The sequence below is a fragment of the Dermacentor albipictus genome, chromosome 2 (genome assembly GCF_038994185.2).
Source record: "Dermacentor albipictus isolate Rhodes 1998 colony chromosome 2, USDA_Dalb.pri_finalv2, whole genome shotgun sequence".
NCBI lineage: Eukaryota > Metazoa > Arthropoda > Arachnida > Ixodida > Ixodidae > Dermacentor > Dermacentor albipictus.
In genome coordinates, this window is record NC_091822.1 from 87,865,564 (window position 1) to 87,877,607 (window position 12,044).

Here is a 12,044-nt window from a genome sequence, read left to right on the forward strand (position 1 = left end):
TTTGAAGCATAGGGTATATGCGCCACTCGGTATGTTGCACGAGATATGTGGCCATACATGACCAGTTCTACAACATGACTATGTGCGACTGGGTGGGTGACCGCACCGAGAAGCAGAACAAAAGGCTAAAAGTGGGGAAGTCAGCCACCGACAGCTTAAGAAGTCGGCTAAAGATTATTGCACATGCCGGCATCAAAAACAGCAGAGTGTAGAGAACAAAGCGAAGCGAATACAACGGGACCTGAGCGTTTATTGAGCTAGCTGCATTTAGCAACAAAAAATTGTACAAGTCGTTTACGCTCAAGTTAATAAAAGTTCGCCATGCGGCGTGTCACTACACTGCTTCGATGCTAATAGCAATACCGTCGACCTTCATCGTGAGGTGGGCTCTGCAGGAATTGCTTAAATTTGATACTAAATTTGGCCTTGAAAAGCCAGATCTGGCGTTATCGACATTATCGCGACGTCTGACACAGAGCGAGATTTAGTTACGTGGTATAGTAGTAAGGCTAGTTATGATGAAGCTGCTCATAAAGATATTAACGCGAGGTGCAGTGGGTCGTTTCTTCTGGCTCTACTCACGCGCGGCCGCCGCAGCGATCGCAGAAACGGAGCAAACAAGAGTACCACGATGTCATGACGGAACCACCTTCCACCTACACAGGTACAAACTGGCCCGTAAAAACATGCATTACAAATTATTTTGCTAGTATGGTTTTTTCAATGTATCAAGGGGCCCCAACCGTTATTTGGCGCAAAACAAAGTTCAGTAACGATTTAACGGTAAATGCTAGAGAAATGCAGTTGCACTACGTCGCACCGCTTTGAAGTCCCGGATCCATGTTTTGTAATGGGTTCACCACATTGCAAAGTTTTGTTCAGGAGCTCTCTAGACACACGTCCTGTCTGTTCGAAGAGCGAAGTGCAACTGATGGGGGTCCATGGCACATCACCATCAGTAGCACTACATACATACATACATACATACATACATACATACATAAATACATACATACATACATACATACATACATACATACATACATACATACATACATACATACATACATACATACATACATACATACATACATACATACATACTACCCTAATCTCTCCCATCCCCTCACTACCTTTACTGCGTGACCAGCTTTCCACACCTCACACACATGCACTTTTTCCCACTTTTACACTCTCATTGGCTATGCATCAAAAAGAAAAAGAACGGCAAGTACGAAACGTCTCGTCGCTACTCTTTATGCGACGCAGACACTGAAAGACAGACAGGTATGGAAGATGCGCCACTTCCTACTTAAATCCTATTACTAAATGTGATATCTGTATACATATGCTCAGCGGCAAAAGCAAATAGGGAAGCCAAGCATATCCAGTGACATTCATCGCCGTAAAATGAAATAAGACAAAGCTAGGCTGAAGAGTACAGCCTACCTCATGGCATGATCCGCGCGTACCATTCTGGTGAATAAATTGTTTTGTCCCGTAATTTGCAGCCCTTCGTTCTTGCGATTACACGTTCGCGCAAGACAGTGTTTTCTTTTGTAAAATTATCACGTTCTTTTAAACTGAGAAGGCTTAGCAGTAAGGATCAACGGCGCATATCTCGGCAACCTTTCATTTGCAGATGACATTGTTCTGTTCAGCGAAACTGGGGACGAGTTACAACAAGTGATTGAGGACCTTAAGAGGGAAAGTATAAGAGTGGGGTTGAAGATTAATATCCAGAAGACAAAGATAATGATAAATAGCCGGGAAAGGGAACAATAGTTCAGGCTCGCCAGTTACCGTCTAGAGTCTGTGAAACCGTACGTTTACATAGGATACTCACAGGGGACCCTGATCGTGCGAAGAAAATTTACGGAAGAATAAAAATCGGTTGAAGCACATTCGGCAGACGTTGTCAGATGCTGACTGGAAGCTTACCATTATCATTAAAATGAAAGGTATACAATCAATGCATTCTAGCGGTGCTGACATATGGGGCAGAAGCTTGGAGGCTAACAAAAAAGCTCGAAAACAAGTTAGGGACCGCGCAAACAGCGATGGAACGAAGAATGTTAGGCGTAACGTTAATAGACAGGAAGAGAGGGGTGTGGATCCGAGAGCAAACAGGGAGAGCCGATATTCTCATTGACATTAAGAGAAAGAAATAGAGCTGGAAAGACCGCGTTATGCGTAGGTTAGATAACCGGTGGACCATCCGGATTACAGAATGTGTGCCAAGAGACGGGAAGTGCAGTCGAGGACGGCAGCGGACTAGATGGGGGTGATGAAATCAAGAAATTCACAGGCGCTAGCTGGAATCGGTTGGCGCAGGTCAGGGGTAATTGGAGATCGCAGGGAGAGGCCTTCGCCCTGCAGTGGACGTAAAATAAGCTGCTACTGCTGCTGCTGCTGATGACTCAACTAAGATGGATGGTAACGTCGGCAGACGGAAAGCGACCAGAAATATATACGAGCACTTATAGTCGAGGATTCAATATCGCAATACAATATAGGACGGAAAAAAATATGAAATAAACAACGTGGCGGCTTGCTTGTTCTGTCTTTCGCTATGTACGAGTATGTAAGCAACATTTAATTGCCAACAATGCTACAACTGGTCGGCCTGCATTATTGCATTCTTTAAGCATATTATAGCGTTGTTTCACAACTGGGTCACAGAAACGGCAGATGAAAAGAAGTTCTGTATATAACAAAATGCATGGCGTAAGGAGCAAGCAAGTAAGCAAGCAAGCATTGCAAGCAAGCAAGCAAGCAAGATACTGTTGTGTGTGCATACGTGCGTGCGTGCGTGCGTGCGTGTGTGTGTGTGTGTGTGTGTGTGTGTGTGTGTGTGTGTGTGTGTGTGTGTGTGTGTGTGTGTGTGTGCACGGCTACTTTGTTCACAGATGAAGAAGTAGTAGACATTAATAAAACGTAAATGAGGCCGGCAAAGCGAACAACGAAACTATATATGAAAATTAGGGAAAGCATATCATTCACAAAGGTTGACAATGACAAAAATTGATGCGTTATTCCTTCAAAAAGGTCAGTATAAATACTTTGCTGCGTTTTCACTGACTATACATTGCGATTAATAGAAAGGCAGTTGAGATGAAGTTTAATGACATATTCCATTTTTTTTCTTACTCAGGTACCATCGGTGGAAGCGAGTGAGGCAGAAAAGAAGCTTCTAAAGTAGGCGGCCAACACAGAGATGGGTGGGAAGGAAACAGACCGATACATCGACGCACGTTTCTCGCACACGCGTGGCGCACACAAGCACAGCACGAATAACCAAGGCAATGGACTGATTTCGCTACGTTCAGAGTGCATGTCCAGTTTCCCTGCCACGACGACAGTAGCTGTCGTCGCTTTCCCGCTGTACTTACGTTCAAGGCAACATTGGGGGCAATGCCGGGGCTATGCTAATGGAAATTTTCGCAGTGGATGTTATGCGGAAGTTGGACCGACGAGTTCGCTCAGCCCCAATTTTATTGTGGCATCATTTTATACTGACCTTCCTGCGTTTTAATATCGAGGGTTCGGTGGGTTTGTGATGACACAAGAACAACAGGCTACTTCGTGTACAGTTACCGTTCATTTCACCAAGGACTGCTACTACCGACTGCTACTACCGGCGGCAGAGGATGCGTAGTGAAAGCTTCCTTTTCACAGAATCGATCTCGGTCGCTGTGGCCTGAGCGAAGGCCAGGCGTGCGCATTCGTTCCGTGTAGAGCGAAGGTTGCACTCAGTCTTGAGCCATGTATGCCGTCGAGGCTCGAGCCCTTGCGCAAGCTCAAAACGCAGCCAGCTCACGCTACTATATCCACCAAGGTGAGACGTCGCTGAAGACGCAAATCACTCTATGTGTCGGATATGTCCTGCGTAACTTTTGGCGAATGAGCGATGTTTGATCACTGAATTTTAATTAGGATGGTGCTAAGATATGCAACATTGAGTCTCATTCAATGAAGACACGCTCGAACGTGTCTACCGAGGCCACGCGACGTTCGAAGCAGAACGGCTTGTGTACACCTCAGGGCCACTTTCTATTGAAACGTCCGAAGTAACTTGCACTTGTGTGGGTGGGTGTTTTATTTTTGCAGCGAAAGCTGTTGTGGGGTCTAATCAACCAGATGTATTTGAAGTTGAGAGTATGACGGAAGCCCGTCTGGTCGGGATGATGCATACTTAAAAGGAAGAGGTCTAGACACCGACCAAAAATGGTTTAAAAGAGTTATTTACGTTTCGGCTCCCCCACGGGAGCCTTGTTCACAATGAAAGAAGCGGCAGAGCTGGCGCCCCTTTTTATGTGCGTCTCAAAACATGATTAAGGCACCTGGCATACATGGGCGGCAGATTGCTTTCGTTGCGATTAAGAGTGTGCGCCGTGGTTTGGATGATTAGGTACTCAAGATAAAGACGCGAAGAATGATTTCGCTCCTTCGCAATCACACGAGATTTCTCCCAGTTGATCTTATGTGATGTGGCTGCGCAGTGTTCGGCCAAGGCATTTGATGCAACGTGTCGTTTCTGGACGTCATTCATGTGTTGCTTAAGTCTTGTTTTGAAGTTGCCGGTTTCACCGACGTAGACATATCGACAGTCCGCACACGGAATGACATACACCACGCCTGGGAACTTGTCCTTTTCCAATGGGTCTTTCACATGCACGAGCTGGTGTCTAAGTTTCCGGGAGGGCACATGCGCAGCCTGCACGTCATATGACCGCAGGACGCGCGCAAGAGTTTCGCTTATGTCGGGGACGTACGGAATCACAGCCCGTCTTTTGGGGGGTCCAGACTGGGTGGGTACTGTGCGAGCCAGCTGACGCCCTACCGAGTCAATGACGTACTCAGGGTATCCACAAGCCATTAATTCCCTCCGCACAAGTGCATTGTCCGCCATGTGGTCTACCGCTGTTGTGCACACGTTTTTTGCCCGACGAAGAAGAGAGCCGACAACAGACCTCTTTTGCGAAGCAGGGTGCACCGATCTGTAGTTTAGGTAGCGGCCCGTGTGAGTGTGCTTCCTAAACACCTTGAATAACAGGTTTGGCCCATCTCGCTGCACAAGGGTGTCCAGGAACGGCAGTTGCCCTTCGGATTCCACTTCAACGGTGAACTTGATTGCTGCTTGTATATTGTTTAGGTGAGCCGTGAAAGGGTCAAGGTTTTTCCTTTGCAAAATGCTGAAACAGTCGTCGACATATCTGAGGAAGACTTTAGGTGCCGGTGTAAATGAGGACAACGCTTGAGCTTCGATAGCCTCCATTGTATTTGATATCGACACCACATGTCGATGGGGGGCGAAGTGCAAAAAACATTTGAATACATTAGGGCCCTATAACGTAAAACTATTCCGATTTGTCTGTATTTCATTTCTGCCATTGGCCTTCCACAACTGGCCAAACATTTTCGGGAGACACCTACTTCGCCTTTCCGTCACGCGACGTCACAAAACTACAAGAGCTTCCCATCTAAAATTCTACCCACTAAAATTCATAATTAGCCCCCCACACCCCCTCCTCCGAACAAAGAAATAACCTGTTTCCCATTTTGCACCTCTTTCGCTACTAGCCCGCCGCTGCACGACAAAATTGTTTGAGCTACGCCCAGATCCTGTGTCTGTCACGCGGCGTCACAAAACCGCGAAATTTCACCAGGTCAATGTGACGTGTACAGACTAAACGAGCATTATGCGCCGAATAAAACTAAATGTTTTCCGGAATTACCGGAGACTTGAGGCGCTATAAGGTAAAGCTATTCCAAACTTTTCTATTCCAATTTTGCAATCAGCCCTCCGCGATAGATCAAAAGCTTTTTTTTAGACCACCCCCACTTCACCTGTCTGTCACGCGACGTCACGAAAACCGCGATAGCTGCCCATTTGATATGACTTGTACACACTGAGTATGCATGATTGGACCGAACAAAAGGAAAATAGGTATTTGTGATGCGACGCGTTTTCACCATTATAGAGCTCGGCTATTGGTCAAAAGCTTTCGGGCTGCACCCACTTCATCTGCTTGTCACGCGATGTCACAAGACTACGAGAACGCACTACGTCAAAGTGACGTGTATGCGTTAAAAATGCATTAACATGCCGAACAAAACTGATTTTTCTTCTTAATAGCCGCACGCTGCCCTGTTCCGAAAGGAGTAAAAGATGGCTGCCGCCGATGGCTGCTCGCACCTGCTGGAGAGCATAAGTTAATTTGTCCATAATAACGCTTTCTGCGTGGTCGGGTAACGTTTTCAAGCGCTTTCGGAACGTTTACGACCTTGCTCTGCCAACACTTCTTTGTTGAGGATCCGTTTTAGTGGCATTATTAAGCTTCCGTTGCATGCTGCCGCGATTTCGACCAGCCACCGCAAGCTAAGTAAGGGAAAGCGGACCAATCGCAGACGCCGGCACCACCCTCTTCATCGGGTTATCGATTTTCAGTGCAGTGGCTCAGACCCCTTTGTATCCCTCTCCACTTAAACGTGCTCCTCGCCTCTTGTTAGCCAATTAGATAAGACAAGCCGCTCAGGGTAGGCAATGTTATTCGTTTTAAAGCAAACAAAGTGACTTCCTGTAAATGAGGAGAGCGTTTGATTGGTCTCTTCAGACAACCCTGCAGGTCACCGCCCGATACTTGCGTCGGCGGTTACGCAAATTTAACGTCAGGAGACTGGAATAAAAACATATTGGAATAGTTTTACGTTATAGGGACCCTGGGCGCTATAACGTAAAGTTATTCCAAACTATTTCTATTCCATTTCTGCAATCAGCCCTGCACGATTGGTCAAAAATTCTTCTGGCTACCCCCACTTTGCCTCTCTGTCGCGCGACGTCACGAGAAACGCAAAAAGTCGCCATCTGTTATGATGTCTACATAATGATTGTTTATGATTAGGCCAAACAAAAGAAAAGTAATTATTTCCAGTTCTACATCTTCTGTTGCCATTAGCCCTCCGCAATCGGTCAGAAGTTTCTGACTGCGCCCGGTTCTCCTATCTGTCATGCGACGTGACGAAATTGCGAAAACTCACCACGTCCAAGTGATGTCTACGTAATAGATATGCATTGATACGACAAAAAAGCTCATACTTTCCTTTTTCTTGGAATAGTCGGAGTCTGCACCGTTGCGAAAGGAATAAAATATGTCTGCCGACGTTTGCGACATCGCTCGACCAACTCATCTTCGTTGAGGATCCATTTTAGCGGCAATCTTAACATTCCGTCGCACGCCGCCTCGATTTTCGACCAGCCACCGCCCTATTCCAGTAATCGGTTATCGAATTTCACTGTGCCATGGACCGTTTTATTGAGGGCGCCGCCATTTTGTGATCACAGCGCCGTCTATCGTCCGGCGCCATGCTGGTATGTGGGATCGAGTGGGAGGGGGCACGGCGAACGTGCTGTTGACGACGAGTGGCAAGATTTCGCGTTTTCCAGAAAGGTGTGAACTAGTAGTTTGAATAGGAAAACTTCTTAGCGTGTCGTCACTAAGCTTTCAGCTTCCATATATAGCCGCAATATCGAACGGCGACAGGCCTAGAGGCACTCTCGCAGCTCTTATCACGGTTGAAATAGGTGACAAGCCTTAAAATTGTCGGTGTGTAGCATACACATGTAACGTGTTGCTATTGTATGTCTAGCCTTAAACTCTATTAAGGTATCACTCAGGTGACAACAATGCGGTGTGCCGCACCAGCGTACATCCCAATCCGGGTAACTGCGAAACCCCGAGGAAGCACGTTTTTCTAGCTTTCGTGCCCCTAAAATTTTTGGCGGTACTATTTTCTAAACATTGTTTGTCCGGCACCCGAGCATCAAGCTTTATAAAATAAATAACTGCAAAATAACTCCATCGAAGGAGCTGTTAACATGGATTAAATGAGCTTATGATAGTGGCTGCCAATATGCCACGATCAACGCACGCAAAGCGTTCGAAGATTATGCGCTCTTAGGTCTCGAATGTTGCCTTTGCTTGTAAGGGCACCTCGCCTAATCGAGAGAGCTGAAAAAAGAACAACTACTGTTTGCAACAGCACCTTTATATTTTGCAGTGAAACCGCTGCACGGTTAGTGGCGTCGACGGCTTGTCGGCGAGATTCGGAAGCTCGGGAGAGCCCATGTGATGTGTAGCCGGCACACGGTAGACACGGCTTTGGTTACAGAATGGAGAAGAACATACCTTCAATTAGTAAAGCAATAAAGGGGGCTAGTTGGTGAACGTTCATGGTTATATTGCACTCAGTTTTACAAAGACGATATTAAGAAAGGACAGGACGTGGACGGACGTAGCGCAAACTACCAACTGTTTAATAATGTTAATTTAACATTATTAAACAGTTGGTAGTTTGCGCTACGTCCGTCCACGTCCTGTCCTTTCTTAATATCGTCTTTGTAAAACTGAGTGCAATATAACCATGATACCTTCACTTCTCAGTCAGCACATAATACGTCCTCGGTCAACTTCCGCCAGAACGTTGGTTTCCAAGCATGATAATCTTGAAACGCGTTTGAATGAAATTTTAATGTGCGTGCACGAAGAAATAGCTAATTTCATCCATTCGCGATAGTTGACGACTCGAATTCACATCTTTCTTTCACATTACAGTTTGATCGTGGTGCCGAGTTCCGAGTTCGTCGCCGAGCGCTCACTAAGAACAAAACGTTCCAAACACACGATGGCACCAAGCCCTTTCCGTTAATGCCGGCGGCAATGCAAAGCGGACGCTTCTCTGCTATCGCAGCGGCGGGGTCTACGAAGTCGCCGCTGCTGACGACGCACTTCACGCTTGCTTCCGAAAGTTTTTTGCAGCCGAATACAGCAAAGTGGTAGCCAGGCGACCTTTAGTCATCTGACATCGCAGAAATCCCAGACGGAACACGTCAGAATCGCACTAATTCGCAAGTAAACTGCACCGTTGCAAGCTGCCGCTGGTAGAAAACGGAATCCGCACATAGCAGTGAGAGGAGGAGAGCGGCGCGGCGCGCTGGTTCGAGGATACGTTTCTCCTCGCCGATAAAACAGTCTATAGCTCAGCCCCATCGAAACCCTCTCCACTACTGCTTGCCCCCCGCCTTTTCTTAGCCAATTAGATAAGAAAAATCTGTTAAGGCAGGCCATACTATTCGTTGTGAAAGCAAACAAAAGTGACCTCCTATAAACGAGGACCGCGCTTGATCGGTCGTTTGAAACTACCCTTCCTGTCACCACCCGTTGCTCTCGTCGGCGGTTACGTAAATTTGACGCTAGCAGATTAGAATAAAATCAGAATGGAATAGTTTTACGTTTCAGGGCCCTAGATTTAAATTCACATTAGACAACCTCAGGCTGTCAAAATTTGTCTGCTCCCCCCCCCCCCCTTTTACTTCTCAATTGACAACCGTCGCTTTGGTACGTCAAGCGCTATGAATCAACTTTACCATTGAAATTTTATTTACGTAGCCTAACTTGCAATTGAGCAACTTTCTTTTATTTCAAAGTGAAACATTCTCTGGGCCATTCGTGGGGACATTGTAATGATAAAACGGCCGATCCCGCGGATGGTGTAGTCAAATATGGGTCAGTTACGAAAACAGTGTGAGAATAGACGGAGACGACTGTGGAGCTGATCTAATAAAAACTGGACAATCCCGGATACTATGATGAAAAGTCGTCACTTCGTGGGCCGATGTCCACCCCAGTATACGTAATATAATGTTTGAATGAGGTCTGTAACGCGAGGCGAGCCTGTAGGCTGTGCAATCCTGATAATATTATCGGATTACAGTCACCGAGGTGTAATTTCGTGAACTTAAACTGCGCTAGGTACGAAGTCACCGAAGACGAAGAAGACAGGACGAACGCACACCTGTCTTCTAGATGCGTCAGCGAATCGTCAGGGTATCTTTTAAAGAAAGATCTTGATTTCTGGGTGTAGATGAGGGCTTGGCGAGGAAGTGTTGCGTGGTCACGCGGCATGCGCAAAGTTCGAAGAGGCAGCTTGTGTGATTTCAATACACCCGTGAACTGCGTTCGTCCTGTGTTCTTCTACCTCGGTGTCTCGTCCCTAGCGAAGTTTAAGTTCAGGAAATAATGTCGTACCAACTAGCTTCTCAACAGTCTCTCCACTGAGGTGTAGTCTGCATGCCCCCAGCTTCGTCACCACTTTATCTCGATTTGGCGTTGATGTTCGCCGTATAGACTCCGAGGCAGCTCTTAGCGGTCACTTGGGGGCTATGATTGATTGGTGACGCGTTTTTCAGAGTCGTTGAGCTGTTTAGCATGCCTCGGCATGTTTTATTCCTCTTTGTACGTATACCGCTGTTCATATTGTTTCTTCCTGCACTCGCAAAACATCGCATCAGCCAGAATGTAATCACTACGTCAACGTCGCATACAATGACTGCATGGCAACTTGCGTATGAATTTGGGCATAAAGTATAAAGAATCCCAAAAGTCAGGAACAAAGTACAGTGAAAAAAATTACGGGTCTCTGCATAGCATTTAGTTTAAATGATTCAAGAAAGCTTTCCTTAAAGTACATTCCAACACTTGCGCCTAATCTGTCGTCATTATTTGGCAATTTTCAATCTTATTTTTTGTTTGCTCCTTAGACTGTCATGCGCTCTACATTCACTCCTGGACAACGATTCTTCGCCTATCTACATTAGCGGTAACTGCCGAAGGCGTGGACTACCATAACATCACCAGGATCAGACGGCTGTTTGCTGTGAGAGTGTGCTGCTGTCACAACACACGAGTTGAGTGCCAGAGGAATAACTGAAATCCTCGCGTTTGTTTCTGCGCCATGCTTGATTACTTCGAAAAAATACCGTACTCATATGCTTTGTACAGACAACGCTGACGTCCCGTCATTCCCGTGTTAGACTTCAAAAGTTCAGAGAAAATCCCGCGGCTGTAGATGTCTGCCTAGTACTTTACTGCACCTGCTTACTTTGCTTTGCTAAGCTGTCGTAACTGGGCAAGGTCAACGGGGACCTCGGTATATGCGGCTCATCGGTGACATGCGCGTGCCTTCTGCTACTTATGGTTGCGTCGATTCATTTTCGAAAAGTTCTTTTCCGTTTACGCGATGACGGCCGCAGCGAAACCTCACTGTTTTGGCGTTTCCGTGTCGGTAGCAGTGTTTCAAGAGCGCCTTTCGTCGCAATTGCGACACACTCAAACACGGGCGCTCGCACGCTCGCACGCGCGCAAACACGCGAAACAACGCGCACGTGCGCGCGCGCACGCACCCACGTGCACGCGCGTTCACTGCTCAAACGTAAACGGCCCCAAGAAAGCGATGCCCTCTGCAAAAGCGACCTCACCGTATTCCGCGGCCGTGGCTGCACGCTGGCGCGCTCTGCATGCGGGGGCACGTGCGTGGATTCAGATATCTGTGCCTGGCATCTGTATCTTGTTGCAGTCGAGGCCCGAAAAGCACCGAGACATTCCAGCTACAGTAAGACTGTATCTCCGCCATCTTTAGTGATTTACAAATCGAACGCGGCCTCAAAGCCTAGTTTCTTTCCAACCCCCTCTCCCCCGAACCTGTTCCCATTTTCTTTCAAATCGAGAAGCACATTGCTCTTTTATCATGACCGATGCATAAATATTTCCCTCCGGATGAGTTTCTTCTCCCTTTCTCGGCGTTGTGCCGGTTTCTCAGAAAGCCGAGAGTGTGGGGCGGTAGGTCGCGCAGCACCTTCAGCCCATTCGGGGGAGTTTCCCAACCCCTAAACGCGACACAACCTGTTGCGAGCGACGGCAAGTTGCAAAACAAAAGTTGATATCGACGGGCACACGGTGCTCCGTATTTTCGCCTGTGACGCGGCTAAACGTGTGTAAAAGCTTCCTTTACGCTCTCAATCTGTGCGTCTCTCGTGACCTTGGATTCCGCTTGAAGCGCTTCGTGCCACCCTTACTCCGGCATTCACGGTCCCAGATCGTATCGAAGAAGCGGAGAACTAGCCTTACTGACTGCTCATCGAGGGACGCAATTCGATAGTACTCACGCTTGGGCGTAATACAGCCTCCTGGGCTCGTTGTGGGAAA

General features: G+C 47.1%; 1 protein-coding gene across 1 annotated transcript in view; it reads right to left on the bottom strand.

Moving 5' to 3' along the window:
* LOC135900945 (nose resistant to fluoxetine protein 6-like) overlaps window positions 1–12,044 on the bottom strand; it is a 95,890-nt gene that overhangs the window by 49,583 nt on the left and 34,263 nt on the right. The gene's annotated exons all lie outside the window — the stretch shown is intronic.